The sequence below is a fragment of the Protopterus annectens genome, chromosome 14.part0 (genome assembly GCF_019279795.1).
Source record: "Protopterus annectens isolate FY-2018-M chromosome 14.part0, PAN1.0, whole genome shotgun sequence".
Lineage (NCBI taxonomy): Eukaryota > Metazoa > Chordata > Ceratodontiformes > Protopteridae > Protopterus > Protopterus annectens.
This window is the reverse complement of record NC_056748.1, coordinates 1,020,407,328-1,020,427,094: the sequence shown is the minus strand read 5'-3', so window position 1 is coordinate 1,020,427,094 and position 19,767 is coordinate 1,020,407,328.

Here is a 19,767-nt window from a genome sequence, read left to right as displayed (position 1 = left end):
TATCAGTGATGAGGTGAAACAACCCCCAACTGCTATCAATGGCTATACAGAAATTCTAACAAGTACTCTGTAGAGACACACCCACAACTTTCAGTTGAGTTAATATTCAGTGAGGAACACAAGTAAATAAATTAAATGCAGAACTATATGAAAATAACAGATTAAAGTGTACTTAAATTCACTTATATCTAAAGAGCATTTCAGGGAGGTCTTTGCCAAAGCAAAGCTCAGATAATAAGCTTAAATAACCCAAAATGTACCACTTATATAAGGCAGGACAGGATATCAGCGATGAGTTTAAACTACCCCCCACTGCTATCAATGGCTGCACAGAAATTCTAACAAGTACTCTGTAGAGACACAGCCACAGATTTCAGTTGTGTTAATATTCAGTGAGAAACACAAATAAATTAAATACAGAACTATTTGAAAAAGAACAGATAAAAGTGTACTTATATTCACGTAAGTCCAATTGATTTCAGGAATATCTTAGCCGGAGCAAAGCTCAGATAATAAGCAGAAAAAACCCAAAATGTACCAATTATATGAGGCAGGAAAGGATATCAGTGATGACATGAAACTACCCCCACTGCTATCACTGGCTACACAGAAATTCTAATAAGTACTCTGTAGAGACACAGCCACAACTTTAAGTTTAGTTAATAGTCAGTGAGAAACACAAATAAATAAATTAAATGCATAACTATATGAAAATAACAGATTAAAGTGTACTTAAATTCACTTATTCATCCTGTTTATTTCAGGTAGATCTTAGCAAGACCAAAGTTCGGATAATAATCAGAAATAACCAAAAATGTACCACTTATATAAGGCAGGACAGGATATCAGTGATGAGGTGAAACTAGACCCACTGCTATCAATGGCTGTACAGAAATTATAACAAGCACTCTGTAGAGACACAACCACAACGTTCAGTTGAGTTAATATTCATTGAGAAACACAAATAAATAAATTAAATGCAGAACTATATGAAAATAACAGATTAAAGTGTACTTAAATTCACTTATATCTAAAGAGCATTTCAGGGAGGTCTTTGCCAAAGCAAAGCTCAGATAATAAGCTTAAATAACCCAAAATGTACCACTTATATAAGGCAGGACAGGATATCAGCGATGAGTTTAAACTACCCCCCACTGCTATCAATGGCTACACAGAAATTCTAACAAGTACTGAGTAGACACACAGCCACAGATTTCAGTGGTGTTAATATTCAGTGAGAAACACAAATAAATTAAATACAGAACTATTTGAAAAAGAACAGATAAAAGTGTACTTATATTCACGTAAGTCCAATTGATTTCAGGAATATCTTAGCCGGAGCAAAGCTCAGATAATAAGCAGAAATACCCCAAAATGTACTCCTTACATATGGCAGGAAAGGATATCAGTGATGAGGTGAAACTACCCCCACTGCTATCAATGGCTACACAGAAATTCTAACAAGTACTCTGTAGAGACACAGCCACAACTTTCAGTTTAGTTAATATTCAGTGAGAAACACAAATAAGTAAATTAAATGCAGAACTATATGAAAAAGAACAGATAAAAGTGTACTTAAATTCACTTATAAGTCCAATTGATTTCAGGTAGATCATAGCCGGAGCAAATCTCAGATAATAAGCAAAAATAACCCAAAATGTACCACTTATATAAGGCAGGACAGGATATCAGTGATGAGGTGAAACTACCCCCACTGCTATCAATGGCTAAACAGAAATTCTAACAAGTACTCTGTAGAGACACAGCCACAACTTTCAGTTGAGTTAATATTCAGTGAGAAACACAAATAAATAAATTAAATGCAGAACTATATGAAAAAGAACAGATAAAAGTGTACTTAATTCACTTATACGTCCAGCTAATTTCAGGCAGATCTATGAACTACTTATATAAAGCAGGACAAGATATCAGTGATGAGGTAAAACTACCCCCACTGCTTTCAATGGCTAAACAGAAATTCTAACAAGTACTCTGTAGAGACACAGCCGCAACTTTCAATTGAGTTAATATTCAGTGAGAAACATAAATAAATTAAATGCAGATCTATATGAAAATGAACAGATAAAAGTGTACTTAAATTCACTTATATGTCCAGTTGATTTCAGGTAGATCTCAGCCAGAGCAAAGCTCAGATAATAAGCAGTAATACCCCAAAATGTACTACTTCTATAAGGCAGAACAGGATGTCAGTGATGAGATGAAACTTTGCTACACTGCTATCAATGGCTAGATGGAAATTCTAACAAGTACTCTGTAGAGACACACCCACAACTTTCAGTTGAGTTAATATTCAGTGAGGAACACAAGTAAATAAATTAAATGCAGACGTATATGAAAAAGAAGAGATAAAAGTGTCCATAAATTCACTTATACGTCCTGTTTATTTCAGGTAGATCTTAGCCAGAGCAAAGCTCAGATAATAAGCAGAAATAACCAAAAATGTACCACTTATATAAGGCAGGACAGGATATCAGTGATGAGGTGAAACTAGACCCACTGCTATCAATGGCTAAACAGAAATTCTAACAAGTAGTCTGTAGAGACAAAGCCACAACTTTCAGTTGAGTTAACATTCAGTGGGAAAGAAAAATAAATTAAATGCAGAACTATATGAAAAAGAACAGATAAAAGTGTACTTAAATGCACTTATATGTCCAGTTCATTTCAGGTAGATATTAGCCGGAACAAAGCTCAGATAATAAGCAGAAATAACCCAAAATGAACCACTTATATGAGGTAGGACAGGATATCAGTGATGAGGTGAAACTACCCCCCACTGCTATCAATGGCTACAAAGAAATTCTAACAAGTACTCTGCAGAGACACAGCCATAACTTTCAGTTGAGTTAATATTCAGTGAGAAACACAAATAAATAAATTAAAAGCAGAACTATATAAAAAATAACAGATAAAAGTGTACTTAAATTCATTGATACATCCAGTTGATTTCAGGTAGATCTTAGCATGAGCAAAGCTCAGATAATAAGCAGAAATATCCCTAAATGTACCACTTATACAAGGCAGGATAGGATATCAGTGATGAGGAGAAACTACCCTCCACTGCTATCAATGGTAAACAGAAATTCTACCAAGTACTCTGTAGAGACACAGCCACAACTTTCAGTTCAGTTAATATTCAGAGAGAAACACAAATAAATTAATTGCAGAACTATATCATAAAGACCAGATAAAAGTGTACTTAATTCACTTATACATCCAGTTTATTTAAAGTAGATCTAAGCTTGAGCAAAGCTCATATAATAAGTAGAATTAACCCAAAAGGAACCACTTATATAATGCAGGACAGGATATCAATGATGAGGTGAAACTACCCCCCTGCTTTCAATGGCAAAACAGAAATTCTAACAAGTACTCTGTAGAGACACAGCCACAACTTTCAAATGAGTTAATATTCAGTGAGAAGCATAAATAAATTAAATGCAGATTTATATGAAAATGAACAGATAAAAGTGTACTTAAATTCACTTATTCGTCCTGTTTATTTCAGGTAGATCTTAGCCAGACCAAAGTTCAGATAATAATCAGAAATAACCAAAAATGTACCACTTATATAAGGCAGGACAGGATATCAGTGATGAGGTGAAACTAGACCCACTGCTATCAATGGCTGTACAGAAATTATAACAAGTACTCTGTAGAGACACAACCACAACTTTCAGTTGAGTTAATATTCAGTGAGAAACACAAATAAATAAATTAAATGCAGAACTATATGAAAATAACAGATTAAAGTGTACTTAAATTCACTTATATCTAAAGAGCATTTCAGGGAGGTCTTTGCCAAAGCAAAGCTCAGATAATAAGCTTAAATAACCCAAAATGTACCACTTATATAAGGCAGGACAGGATATCAGCGATGAGTTTAAACTACCCCCCACTGCTATCAATGGCTGCACAGAAATTCTAACAAGTACTCTGTAGAGACACAGCCACAGATTTCAGTTGTGTTAATATTCAGTGAGAAACACAAATAAATTAAATACAGAACTATTTGAAAAAGAACAGATAAAAGTGTACTTATATTCACGTAAGTCCAATTGATTTCAGGAATATCTTAGCCGGAGCAAAGCTCAGATAATAAGCAGTAAAAACCCAAAATGTACCAATTATATGAGGCAGGAAAGGATATCAGTGATGACATGAAACTACCCCCACTGCTATCACTGGCTACACAGAAATTCTAATAAGTACTCTGTAGAGACACAGCCACAACTTTAAGTTTAGTTAATAGTCAGTGAGAAACACAAATAAATAAATTAAATGCATAACTATATGAAAATAACAGATTAACGTGTACTTAAATTCACTTATTCATCCTGTTTATTTCAGGTAGATCTTAGCCAGACCAAAGTTCGGATAATAATCAGAAATAACCAAAAATGTACCACTTATATAAGGCAGGACAGGATATCAGTGATGAGGTGAAACTAGACCCACTGCTATCAATGGCTGTACAGAAATTATAACAAGCACTCTGTAGAGACACAACCACAACGTTCAGTTGAGTTAATATTCATTGAGAAACACAAATAAATAAATTAAATGCAGAACTATATGAAAATAACAGATTAAAGTGTACTTAAATTCACTTATATGTAAAGAGTATTTCAGGGAGGTCTTTGCCAAAGCAAAGCTCAGATAATAAGCTTAAATAACCCAAAATGTACCACTTATATAAGGCAGGACAGGATATCAGCGATGAGTTTAAACTACCCCCCACTGCTATCAATGGCTACACAGAAATTCTAATAAGTACTCTGTAGAGACACAGCCACAACTTTAAGTTTAGTTAATAGTCAGTGAGAAACATAAATAAAAACATGAAATGCAGAACTATATGAAAAAGAACAGATAAAGGTGTACTTAAATTCACTTATAAGTCCAATTGATTTCAGGTAGATCATAGCCGAAGCAAATCTAAGATAATAAGCAGAAATAACCCAAAATGTACCACTTATATAAGGCAGGACAGGATATCAGTGATGAGGTGAAACTACCCCCACTGCTTTCAATGGCTAAACAGAAATTCTAACAAGTACTCTGTAGAGACAAAGCCGCACCTTTCAATTGAGTTAATATTCAGTGAGAAATATAAATAAATTAAATGCAGATCTATATGGAAATGAACATATAAAAGTGTACTTAAATTCATTTATATGTCCAAAGTATTTCAGGTAGATCTTTGCCGGAGCTAAGCTCAGATAAAAAGCATAAATAACTCAAAATGTACCACTTATATAAAGCAGGACAGGATATCAGTGATGATGGGAAACTACCCCCCTCTGCTATCAATGGCTATAGAGAAATTCTAACAAGTACTCACTTGAGACACAGCCACAACTTTCAGCTGAGTTAATATTCAGTGAGAAACAGAAATAAATAAATTAAATGCAGAACTATATGAAAAAGAGCAGATAAAAGTATAGTTAAATTCACTAATACATCCAGTTGATTTTAGGTAAATCTTAGCCGGAACAAAGCTCAGATAATAAGCAGAAATAACCAAAAATGTACCACTTATATACAGCAGGACAGGATATCAGTGATGAGGTCAAACTACCCCCACTGCTATCAATGGCTATGCAGAAATTCTAACAAGTACTCTGTTAAGCCACAGGCACAAGTTTCAGTTGAGTTAATATTCAGTGGGAAACACAAATAAATAAATTAAATACAGAACTATATGAAAAAGAACTCATGAAAGTGTACATAAATTCATTTATACATGCAGTTGATTTCAGGTAGATCTTAGCCGGAGCAAAGCTCAGATAATAAGCAGAAATATCCCAAAATGTACCTCTTATATAAGGCAGGATAAGATATCAGTGATGAGGAGAATCTACCCCCCACTCCCATCAATGGTAAACAGAAATTCTAACAAGTACTCTGTAGAGACAAAGACACAACTTTCAGTTAAATTAATATTCATTGAGAAACATAAATAAATTAAATGCAGATCTATATGAAAATGAACAGATAAAAGTGCACTTAAATTCACTTATACATCCAGTTGATTTCAGGTAAATCTTAGTTGTATCAAATCTCAGATAATAAGCAGAAATACCCCAAAATGTACTCCTTACATATGGCAGGAAAGGATATCAGTGATGAGGTGAAACTGCCCCCCACTGCTATCAATGTCTACACAGAAATTCTAAAAAGTACTCTGTAGGCACACAGCCACAACTTTCATTTGAGTTAATATTCAGTGAGAAACACAAATAAATAAATTAAATGCAGAACTATATGAAAAAGAACAGATAAAAGTGTACTTAATTCACTTATACGTCCAGCTAATTTCAGGCAGATCTATGAACTACTTATATAAAGCAGGACAAGATATCAGTGATGAGGTAAAACTACCCCCACTGCTTTCAATGGCTAAACAGAAATTCTAACAAGTACTCTGTAGAGACACAGCCACAACTTTCATTTGAGTTAATATTCATTGAGAAACATAAATAAATTAAATGCAGATCTATATGAAAATGAACAGATAAAAGTGTACTTAAATTCACTTATATGTCCAGTTGATTTCAGGTAGATCTCAGCCAGAGCAAAGCTCAGATAATAAGCAGTAATACCCCAAAATGTACTACTTCTATAAGGCAGAACAGGATGTCAGTGATGAGGTGAAACTTTGCCACACTGCTATCAATGGCTAGACAGAAATTCTAACAAGTACTCTGTAGAGACACACCCACAACTTTCAGTTGAGTTAATATTCAGTGAGGAACACAAGTAAATAAATTAAATGCAGAACTATATGAAAATAACAGATTAAAGTGTACTTAAATTCACTTATATCTAAAGAGCATTTCAGGGAGGTCTTTGCCAAAGCAAAGCTCAGATAATAAGCTTAAATAACCCAAAATGTACCACTTATATAAGGCAGGACAGGATATCAGCGATGAGTTTAAACTACCCCCCACTGCTATCAATGGCTACACAGAAATTCTAACAAGTACTCTGTAGAGACACAGCCACAATGTTCAGTTGAGTTAATATTCAGAGAGAAGCACAAATAAATAAATTAAATGCAGAACTATATGAAAAATAAATTAAACGCAGAACTATATGAAAAACAACAGATAAAAGTGTACTTAAATTCTATTATACGTCCAATTGATTTCAAGTAAATCTTAGCTGGAACAAAGCTCAGATAATAAGCAGAAATAACCCAAAATGTACCACTTATATGAGGCAGGAAAGGATATCAGTGATGACGTGAAACTGCCCCCACTGCTATCAATGGCTATACAAAAATTCTAACAAGTACTCTTTAGAGACACAGCCACAACTTTAAGTTTCGTTAATAGTCAGTGAGAAACACAAATAAATAAATTAAATGCAGAACTATATGAAAATAACAGATTAAAGTGTACTTAAATTCACGTATATGTCCAATTGATTTCAAGTAGATCTAAGCTTGAGCAAAGCTCAGATAATAAGCATAATTAACCAGCAATGTACCACTTATATATGGCAGGACAGGATATCCGTGATGAGGTGAAACTAGACCCACGGCTATCAATGACTGTACAGAAATTATAACAAGTAATCTGTAGAGACACAGCCACAACTTTCAGTTTAGTGAATATTCATTGAGTAGCACAAATAAATAAGTTAAATGCAGAACATTATGAAAATAACAGATAAAAGTTTACTTAAATTCACTTATATGTCCAGAGTATTTCAGGTAGATCTTTGCCAGAGCAAAGCTTAGATAATAAGCAGAAATAACCCAAAATGTACCACTTATATAAAGCAGGCCAGGATATCAGTGATGAGGTGAAACTACCCCCACTTCTATCAATGGCTACACAGAAATTCTAACAAGCACTCTGTAGAGACACAGCCACAACTTTTAGCTGAGTTAATATTCAGTTAGAAACCTAAATAAATTAAATGCAGATCTATATGAAAATGAACAGAGAAAAGTGCACTTAAATTAACTTATACGTCCAGTTGATTTCAGGTAGATCATAGCCAGAGTTAAGCTTAGATAATCAGCAGAAATAACCCAAAATGTACAACTTATATAAGGCAGGACAGGGTATCAGTGATGAGGTGAAACAACCCCAACTGCTATCAATGGCTACACAGAAATTTTAACAAGTACTCTGTAGAGACACAGACACAACTTTCAGTTGAGTTAATATTCACTGAGAAACATAAATAAATTAAATGCAGATCTATATGAAAATGAACAGATAAAAGCGTACTTAAATTCAGTTATACGTCTAGTTGATTTTAGATAAATCTTAGCCAGAGCAAAGCTCAGATAATAAGCAGAAATAACCCAAAATGTACCCCTTATATATGGCAGGAAAGGATATCAGTGATGAGGTGAAACTGCCTCCCAATTGCTATCAATTGCTACACAGAAATTCTAACAAGTAATCTTTAGATACACAGCCACAACATTCAGTTGAGTTAATATTCAGTGAGAAACACAAATAAATAAATTAAATGCAGAACTAAATGAAAAAGCACAGATAAAAGTGTACTCAAATTCAGTTATACGACCAGTTGATTTTAGGTAAATCTTAGCCAGAGCAAAGCTCAGATAATAAGCAGAAATTACCCAAAAATGTATCAATTATATAAGGCAGGACAGGATATCAGTGATGAGGTGAAACTATCCCCCACTGCTATCAATGGCTACACAGAAATTCTGACAGGTACTCTTTAGAGCCACTAACACAACTTTCAGTTGAGTTATTATTCAGTGAGAAACACAAATAAATAAATTAAATGCAGACCTAAATGAAAAAGAACAGATCAAAGTGTACTTAAATTCACTTATACCTCTAGTTGATTTCAGGAAGATCGTAGCCGGTGCAAAGCTCAGATAATAACCAGAAATAACCCATAATGTACCACTTATATAAGGCAGAACAGGATATCATTGATGAGGTGAAACTACCCCCCACTGCTTTAAATGGCTATATAGAAATTCTAACAAGTATTCTTTTAAGCCACAGGCACAACTTTCAATTGAGTTAATATTCAGTGAGAAACACAAATAAATAAATTAAATGCAGAACTATATGAAAAAGAACAGATAAAAGTGTACTTAAATTCATTTATACGTCCAGTTGATTTCAGGTAGATCTCAGCTGGAGCAAAGCTCATATAATAAGCAGAAATATCCCAAAATGAACCACTTATATAATGCAGGACAGGATATCAGTGATGAGGTAAAAGTACCCCCACTGCTTTCAATGGCCAAACATAAATTCTAACAAGTACTCTGTAAAGACACAGCCGCAACTTTCAGTTGAGTTAATACTCATTGAGAAACATAAGTAAATTAAATGCAGATCTATATGAAAATGAACAGATAAAAGTGTACTTAAATTCATTTATACGTCCAGTTGATTTCAGGTAGATCTCAGCTTGAGCAAAGCTCAGATAATAAGCAGAAATACCCCAAAATGTACCACTTCTATAAGGCAGAACAGGATGTCAGTGATGAGGTGAAACTTTGCCACACTGCTATCAATGGCTAGACAGAAATTCTAACAAGTACTCTGTAGAGACACACCCACAACTTTCAGTTGAGTTAATATTCAGTGAGAAGCAAAAATAAATAAATTAAATGCAGAACTGTATGAAAAAGAACAGATAAAAGTGCACTTAAATTCACTTAAAAGTCCAGTTGATTTCAGGTAGATATTGGCCAGAGCAAAGCTCAGATAATAAGCAGAAATAACCCAAAATGTACCACTTATATGAGGTAAGACAGGATATCATTGATTAGGTGAAACTACCCCCCACTGCTAGCAATGGCTACACAGTAATTCTAACATGTACTCTGTAGAGACACAGCCACAACTTTCAGTTGAGTTAATATTTAGTGAGAAAACAAATAAATAAATTAAATGCAGAACTATATGAAAAAGAACAGATAAAAGTGTACTTAAATTCACTTATACGTCCAGTTGATTTCAGGTAGATCTTAGCCAGAGCAAAGCTCAGATGATAAGCAGAAATAACCCAAAATGTACCTCTTATGTAAGGCAGGATAGGATATTAGTGATGCGGTGTTGGGCCTAAAGAAGGGGTGTCACCAGAGTCAGGTAGGAAGTAACACATATCTACTTCAGTTACACATGCGGATGCGCTACATTTGGGGGCTTGTCCAGGATTGCCTGTACTGCCTTGAACTCCTCCCTATTCCCCTGTACATGTGGAAAGCTGCTCCAGCAGCAAGATGAACCCAGAAGAAGCTATCCAAGTAGGTCAGAACCTTACACCAGAAGCTGCAGCTTCACTGACCATAAATTCTATAGGGCCTGAAATTGTGAATGCTTTTTCAAGTCTTGTAGAAAAATGCTTAAAGCCTATACAGCCATTCACTAAGTTTAGCTATCACAAACTCTGTCTCTTTTCTGGCAAACAACCCACACTTCAGGGAGAGGAAGATTTTTAATCTTGTCTGGATTAGGCTTCAATAGCCCTCGAGGAGTGGGTTATCCAAGAATCTCAGAAGAAGCAGTGGATAACTGAAAGTCTAAAGGGATTAGCTGTGGATACCATACGCAACCTAAGGATGGCTAAGCAAAATTGCACAGCCAAGGACTATTTAGGAGTACTGCAGGATATTTTTGGAAGGACCGAGAGGGCTGTGGACCTAATGTATCAGTCTGAACATACATACCAAGAGGTTGGTGAGAAACTGATTACATTAAGAGATTAGATAAAATGCACCACCAGATCATCCTAAAGAAGTGGGTGGATCATAAAGTAGCTGACCTAGTACAGAGTGGACAAATTTTACAAGGAGCTCAAACTATGGACCCCATTATGTGAAAACTGAGGATGAGAAATAGGGAGGCGACTCTAACTTATTCTCAGTTGGTTAAAGAAGTGAGGGAAGATAAAGCTCTGTTGGAAGCAAAATCTCAAGGTTCAACAGCAATTAAAGCAGTGAGTGAACACAAGCAGGAGCCTATAGCTGTGCTTACTACTCAAACAGAGTCATGGCCCAGGGTGTCCACAATGTAGAGGTGTTACAGTTGCAGGTTCAAGTATCTTCCCTAACCGACGCAATAGCTCAGGTCACCAAAACAGTTGCAGACTTGTAAAAAATAGTAACTTTAGCTGAAGGGAGGAATACATCGGCTAGAACCTCCATGAAAGGACTCAGGGAGGAAATGAATCAGCCGATGTTCAGAGTTCCTACTGGATTTTGTTTTTGCTGTGCGGATACAGGGCATATAAAGCGACAGTGTCCAAATGCAGAGAACTTGAAAAAAGTGAACAAACTATTATTGGCTAGTGCAATGCAGGAAAACTTCAAAGGGCCCCAATAAAGGAGCCAGCTAAGTGCCCAGTTACAAAGAGCTCCATAAAATCTAACATCAAGAGACAGCATCCTGGATATCTTTTCCACACTAACCCTTGTAATAGGGGAGAGAACTACCTACTATGCACACTTCTAGCTCATCTGAGGTGAACAACCAAATTGGAAAGCCATCTCAGGAAAAATCTCAGCATCTGAGACTGCAAAGCATTACTAAGAAAGAGTCGTATCCGTTAAAATGGTAAGGTCAACCATCTGTACCTCAACCGCATACTGACTGCCGTACAACTGAACAAATTCCGTAAACAGAAACTACCGGATGGCCTACTGGGACCATCCCCCATCGTGTCAGTAAAAATAGAAGGGGAGTATAGTAAAGCACTGTTGGATACTGGTGCACAAATCACCATTCTGGACAGAGACTTCTACCTAAAATACTTAAAGCATTTGCCACTTGAAAAGTTAGAAGATCTGGAGATCTGGGGGCTAAGTCACATGAAGTTCCCTTATGAAGGTTATGTCTCACTCAAGTCTGAATTTTCCACTTCAGTTTTTGGGTCAACAGAAATTTTTGAAACTCTTGCTGTTGTGTGCCCCAGGCCAAAAGGAAAGGATTCAGCATCTATTTTAATGGGGACAAATATTGACCTCGTCAGAAGAATGCTGATGCCTCAGTTGACCCAGGAACACCCAACATTACATCCTCTCCTGAGACCAGCTTTTTGTGCCCTTCAAAGGGAGAAGGACAGTAAGAAAGATGAAATTGGTCATGTGTGGACCCTGTCTGGGAAAGAGCATATAATTCATCCTGGTCAGGTCACCTGCTTAAGAGCCAAAGTGAGGATGTGTGGACAAATAGTTTCCTCTCATCTCATGATGGAAATGGATCCAGAAAGTGACTTGTCACTGGAGCTGGAACTAGTTCCAGAAGTTTGGCCTGCGGACAGGTTAAAGCATCCGTATGACACTTTGCCTGTGGGGTTGAAGAATAAAGGAAGTACTGCCATTGTCCTGCATTCACAAGTGCATTTGGGAAATGTTTATGCTGGCACTCCCTTACCTGCTTCTGTGTTAACAAGGAATGAGAGCAGGTCCATCGAGCTGAAGCTGGAAGATTGTGATGGATCCACACAGTCTACCAGTTTTTGCTATGCCTCGAGCCAGCTATCACTGTGTATGTTTAATTATTGCTAGATTGATTATTGCTAGATTTTGATATGCCACTACCTCACTATATGCTGCTAATATTGTAACAATACAATGTGCTTAAGAGCAGGCCTTGCTCACTGATTACTGGTATTACTGAACTTTTGTTAACCTGTAAGTTGTTTATCAGCTTAAAAGATGTTTACCAGAATGTGGGGATTTCAAAGAGGAACTATATCACAAGTTTGTTAGCCAACTGTTCTTTAAAAAAGGGAAGTAAGGCACAAGACCAGACATTATGAGACTTGTTTACAGCTTACGAAATGATCTGTAATTTTCTAAAATATTCCATCAACTCATGATGAGCTTGTAATGTCATATTTTCTACAATATTCCATCATCTCATGATGAGCTTGTGATCAATATGTCATTAGTTGACCCTATTGTTTGTTCAAGACTATAAAAGCTCAAAGGCTAAAATGGAAATCATCATCATCCGGATTTGATCACAGCACCAGCCTGAACTGAGCTTAGAGACATTTTGCCAGTATTGGCCTTGCCTTGACTGAACAAATAGCTGCACTGGATAAGATAGAAGTCTTCTTATCAGTGGCAAAGATGATTTTGTTTATGCATATACTTGTAAGTACATGATCTGTTAGTTTTTCTGTTTATTTAGTATTAGTTTTACTGTTTATTTAGTAAGTTTTTGTTTAATAAATTGTTAAGTTTGAGCCTTGGTGTCTTGTGTCATTTCTAATCCTGTATTAATCTCAGACTTTAAAGTAATGGGCTAGTTCAAAGATATTGATATAGGAGGTGGCCTTTTGTCCCCTGAGTGGGTAACCATAGCTAGAGAGCTACTAATGAGAAAGAAAAATTGTTTTTCTACCAGTGAACTGGATGTGGGTTGAGCAAAGAGTGCAGAACACCAAATAAGAGTGAAAGAGGACCGGCCTTTCAGGGAACATTCCAGAAGAGTAGCTCCAGGAGACCTGGAGGACTTAAGAAAACATTTGGAAGAGCTCACAGCCACAGGGATAATTCGAGAGTCAAGAAGTCCATATGCCTCTTCCATTATCATTGTCAGGAAAAAGAATGGGTCAATTCACATGTGTGTTGACTATCGTACTCTGAATCAGCGAACCATTCCAGACCAGTACACAACTCCCCGGATTGAAGATGCTCTAAATTGCCTGGTGGGCACTAAGTGGTTCAGTGTGCTAGACTTAGGGAGTGGATACTATCAAATCCCTATGCACCCAGAAGATAAAGAGAAGACTGTCTTCACCACTCCTTTGGGATGTTTTGAGTTTGATTGCGTACCTCATGGTTTATCAAATGTACTGGCAACTTTCCAGAGAATCATGGAAAGAACAGTTGGAGACATGCATCTCCTGGAAGTCTTGGTCTACCTGGATGACATCATTGTTTTTGGGAGGACCCTAGAGGAGCACGAAAAAAGACTGATGAAAGTATTGGACAGGCTTGAGAAGGAAGGCCTGAAGTTGTCATTGGACAAATGCAAGTTTTTCCAACCTTCAGTGACCTATGTGGGACATGTAGTGTCTGCAAATGGGATATCCACAGATCCCAGCAAAGTTGAAGCTGTGGCACCTTGGCCCAGACCCACAACTATCACAGCACTGCAATCTTTCCTGGGGTTCTGTAGTTACTATAGAAGGTTTGTGGAAGGATTTTCAAAGATAGCAAGACCCCTCAACCATTTGCTCCGAAAAGATGAGAAAGCAGATGAAACAGATATCCTTGTGAAGAAGCCCAAGGGACCGAGAGGCTCTAAATAACTCATCGAGAGTCGCTTGTCTCCTGAGTGTGAAGAGTCCTTTGAACAGCTTAAGTATTGCCTCACAAATTCCCCTGTGCTTGCATATGCTGACTCAGCAAAGCCATACTCTTTACATGTGAATGCTAGCAGGCATGGCTTAGGGAGAGTTCTTTACCAGGAGTATGATAATAAGCTGAGAGCTGTGGCTTTTATCAGTTGAAGTTTATCCCCCACAGAAAGAAACTATCCTGTGCACAAGTTGGAATCCCTTGCCTTAAAGTGGGCGGTAGTGGGCAACCTGCATGACTATCTCTATGGGGCTGAATTTGAAGTGCAGACTGACAACAATCCTCTGACATACATCCGGACCACTGGAAAGCTAGATGCTGCTGGCCACAGATGTATGGCAGCTCTATGCAACTATAATTTCAGTTTGAAATATCACTCAGGACATGAAAATGAAGATGCTGATGGTCTGTGCAGAAGACCTCATGGAGAGTTACACCCCAACGATGAATGGATGGAAATTCCAGTGCCAGGGGTGAGAGCTATGTGTCAGATTGCAACCTGCTATTAACACACTGAATGTTGGGCCCAGAAGTTGGGTCTGTCTGCAGCAAGCATACCCCAGGCTTACTGTAATCTGGTCACTTTATGGGCTTCATCACTACCAGCTTTGAGTAATAGTGACCTCAGTTGAGATCAAAGAGAAGACCCCTTGGGTCAGTTGGAGGTAGCTGCTTTAGAGAAGAAACAAATTGATATGCTTCGCACAGATATTCATCCTCTGACCAGACTTTTGGCCAAAGAATGAGACAGACTCCAGATACAAAATGGACTAGTGCATAGGAGATCTCCTAGTGCACTCGGCAGTGAAAAATGGCAATTGTTTCTTCCTCAGAAGTATAGAGAAGTAGTACTCCAGTCATTGCATGATGAACATGGTCATCTTGGTTATGACAGAACTATGGGTCTGGTATGAGACAGGTTCTACTGGCCATGCATGAAGCAAGATGTTGAGGATTATTGTTGTACATGTCTTCGTTGCATTCAGAGAAATACTCTGTCAACCAGAGCTGCCTCACTGGGTCAAATGGAGAGCAGTGGACCCATGGAATTGGTCTGTATAGATTTTTTATGCATTGAACCGAATGAAGATGGGATCAGTAATGCGCTGGTGGTAACAGACCACTATACCCGATAAGCTCAAGCATTTCCCACTTGCAATCAGAAAGCTATTACAGTGGCAAAACTACTAGTTGAGACGTTCTTTGTACACTATGGCCTGCCAAAAAGGATACACTCTGACCAAGGACGTGATTTTGAGAGCAAGCTTGTCCATGAACTACTCACTCTTTTGGGAGTTCAAAAAAGTCGCACCACTCCTTATCATCCTCAATGGGATCCGCAGCTGGAGCATTTCAACAGAACTTTACTAGATATGTTGGGGACACTATCTGCTGAGAAAAAGAGTCAGTGGAGTAGACATGTAGCCACAGTGGTGCATGCCTACAACAGTACTAAAAATTATGCTACAGGGTTCTCGCCTTACTTCCTAATGTTTGGAAGAGAAGCTCGTCTTCCTGTTGATGTTGCCTTTGGAGTCACAGCTGATGATACACCAGTGCGATCTCATGACAGTTATGTAGAGACTCAAGAAGAACCTCAGACAGGCCTATGAGCTAGCTGAAAAATTAACAGGACAAAGATATCAGTGAAACCAGGCTCACTATGACAAGAAAGTGAAGATGCATGATTTGCAACTAGGGGACAGAGTCCTTTTGAGGAATTTGGGTCTACAAGAAAAGCATAAACTAGCTGACCGCTGGGGGTTATCAGCTACCTAATATCCCTGTCTATCAAGTTTGCCCTGAAAGGAAAGAAGGACCTATCAAAACCTGGCACTGCAACAACTTAATGCCTTTGACAAAATCAGTGAGACTCATGAATCCAGAGCCTAGAATGGCTCAGCAGAAGCCTAACTCAAGGTAATCCAGAAGACTAAGGTGGAGAGGAAATATCCTCTCCAATGTTCAAGAGCCCATGCTTCCTCCTGCTGAAGGAGAGGAGGACAGTGACAATGGCTGGGGTTTCAGTGGGCTTTTTTATGAGGATGTGTGAGATCACATGGGCTGTAATCTCAATGTAAATGCACCAGAATTCATTCCTTGTCATTTTGAACAGCCCAGACCTGACAATAGACTAAGTGGTGTTTCTGTACCTCTTGCAGAACCTGATACTGATGGAGGCCCTGCTATGCAAACTTCAGAAAATAGTGCTGAGGACAGTCATACCATTATGGAAAAAGAAAGTGAAGTTATACAAGAGGAGATTTTAGAAGTAAACAATATACCTACTGAAGAACTAGACACTGAATGTGATGTGAGTGACAAACCTTCCGAGCAAAGCTCCTTAGTTGTCTCTACCAAACCAAAACTGCAGAGACTGATTCAGCCCCCTAAGAGACTTACATATGGCAGTTTGGGACATAGTACACAGGAACCTGTGGCCATGTCTCATCAGAGAGTCTATGCCCATGAGCCCTATGCCTCCTACTTCAGTGGTGACATCCTATCCCAAGTTAAGCATAAGGTTGATTACCCTTGGTGAAATGTACCTTTTGAATGTAAAAATATTATTCAGCTGATGGTGCATTAGTGCTTGTAAATATTTTGCTCCTAATCTACCTTTGACTTGGGGTACCCAAGATTTTCAAGTGGGGGGGGAGAGTATCTCCCACTGTATTTCATTGTAGAAGTAATAGACTGGAGTTTTCTATTATACCACAAGTTGGAGCTCCTTTTCAGGAATATAAATGACAATTTTGAAAGTGAAAGAGAGAAGACTGGAACACTAGCTGAAGGAGGGAAGACTGAAATATTACCTGAAGGGAAACAGGCCTTGCAGCATGACTGGATGTTTCTTCTTCTATTGTTTTGGGACAGAGAAGTGAGGTAGCAGTTTGTGTCTGTCTCTTGCTGAAATCCTGGATGATGGTATTTTGTGGATTCAGGAGAGAAGTCTGAAACCAGTAATTCCACACCTGCATATGATTTAGCAAGAAAAAGAGTTCCCTTGGGCCTAGTACAGAGATGCCAGAGATGACTACCAGAGTTCTGGGGGGTGATTTTCCATTTTTGTCTTCGGGGGAACTGCGGTGCCTGGTCACTGGGATATTCTCGACTGGAGTGGTGAGAGGCTTTTGGCTGTCATTTTTATACTTTTATAAGATTGTGGATCCCCCTAAATGCTTTGTGGATTACAAATAGCTGGGATCCATATGAGCTCCAGCCTTGGGCCCCATCATGCCGGCAGTAGGACTGTAAGTAGTCACTGGCCAGTGAACAGGGTACAATAGAGTGTCTCATAGTTGGTCTGTTTAGCTTCATCTAGAGGGTTGCCTTAAAGACTCCTTATTGCTAAATGACATTGCATTTTCTCATACTTGTATTTTTGCATTATAAATCTCTATTGTTCAGTGACATTGCATTTTGCTCATGTTAGTACTTTTGCCTTATAGACTCGTATTTGCTAAATGACATTGCATTTTCTCATATTTGTATTGTTGCATTATAAATCTTTATTGTTCAGTGACATTGCATTTTTCTCATGTTAGTACTGCTGTGTTCAAGAATCTTAACTACTCAATGACACTGCATCTTTTTTCATATCTGTTCTGTTGTATTATTACGTTTTTTTCCCTCAGTGACATTGCATTTGTTTCCCGTGTTTGTATTGCTGCATTATAAAAGCTTTACTGCTCATTGATATTGACTTTGTGTGCATGTTTGAATGTCAAGATCTTTTCTGTTGAGTTCTGGGTAAGGGGGTAAATGTATGGTTTCATTACATGCATATCCCACTCTGCCTTATTGCTAACTGGTGCACTGTTGAAATAATTTGTTTGTTGTTGTGTTATTGCCCTTTAAAACTAAAGTGTCACCTAGAATAAAATCTGTTATCACTTGCCACCTTGGGGTGTTGGGCCTAAAGAAGGGGTGTCACTAAAATCAGGTAGGAAGGAACTCATATCTACTTCAGCTACACCTGGGGGTGCACTACAATTGTATAAACCTTGTGGATCTGTTTACTGTCAGATTTGTGTATGTAGTATTATTATCTGGAGCTTTTCTCCCTGGGCCTCCACTGAAAATGGACCTGTGTCCAGACAGACTTTCCAGGTAAATAAATGTAAAATAAATAAATAAAATAAAAAAATAAAAATGTTTGATATGATATGAACACACTGAAAAGTATTTGGCCCAGAAAGATGTCCATTGGTACTTAATTTTTCACTTTCCTTGTTACTAACATAAGCCCTCTCATAACATCCATCACTGTTCATTCAGGCATGCTCAGTCCTTCCTCCTCTTCCTGCAGATTTGCTAGAACCTGTCTTTACAGAGCCAATTTAGAGGCTGTGAAGTTCAGGTAGGCTATATCTGTCAGCATTCAACTGTCAGTTACCCCATCATCTAGTCATAAGACTGGTTTATGTTAAATTCAAATCTACTTTTAAATTTTAAAATCTTAAAAATCCTTAAACATACTTTAAAATCTTAATTTTTTAAGCTCTTCACTCCCAAACAATACTGAAGTGAAATGCAACACAATCTTTAAAAATACCTTAATCAAGCAACAAAAACTGAAACTGTAATCCAAACAAAACTTCTGGGTGTTCTAATTGACAACTTCAAATCTGCAAACCATTAAAAAATACACAAAACAAAGACTCCTCCTCTGGAACCAAAGTCTGGCTGACAACACTATGCATGACAAACACTAGCATCTAACTACTTACCTTCTTCCACTACTACTATATGCCTCAGCTATTTTTACAAACCTAAATACTACATTTAAAGCTAAACTCTCCACCTGTTACAATAAAGTAGACAAGTTTGCTGCCAACCTCACATGTAGGGCTCATCATTGCAGAACCCTGTAACAACTAAACTGGTTTGAGCTGCACAACTAATTAAAATACAACTTATTAAGGCACACAGTCTTACACATGCACCTGGAAAATGTACAGCACTAAAAGATACCCTGCTGTACTACTTTCCAGACAGAGACCTTCCTTCAGCCTGGGAACTCTTAGTATTTATAACAAAATCTGTTAAGTCATTAGGAGATACTGTATATATAAACTTTGGAACATCATCCCAGCATATTTAAACCCGACGATGAAACTTTCCACAGTTAAGCGTTTATGAAAACAACATTTAAACCACACATAATTGTGCATATGCGCCTCACCTGGGTAACTCCATTTTCCTTTGTCATCATATACCCTTATACCTTTATAACCTCTCTCTCTTCTACATAATAAACTTTCTGCCCATTCAACTCAATAACCTTCCTATGTTAATCCCCACTTTACATTTCACTGTCTTTCTTAACTTATCCATTTTCTTCAAATTCTGACACTCTTTTATAAACAAGCTCTATGTCAGTATGTACCCTAGTATTCTTACCCCGGGTA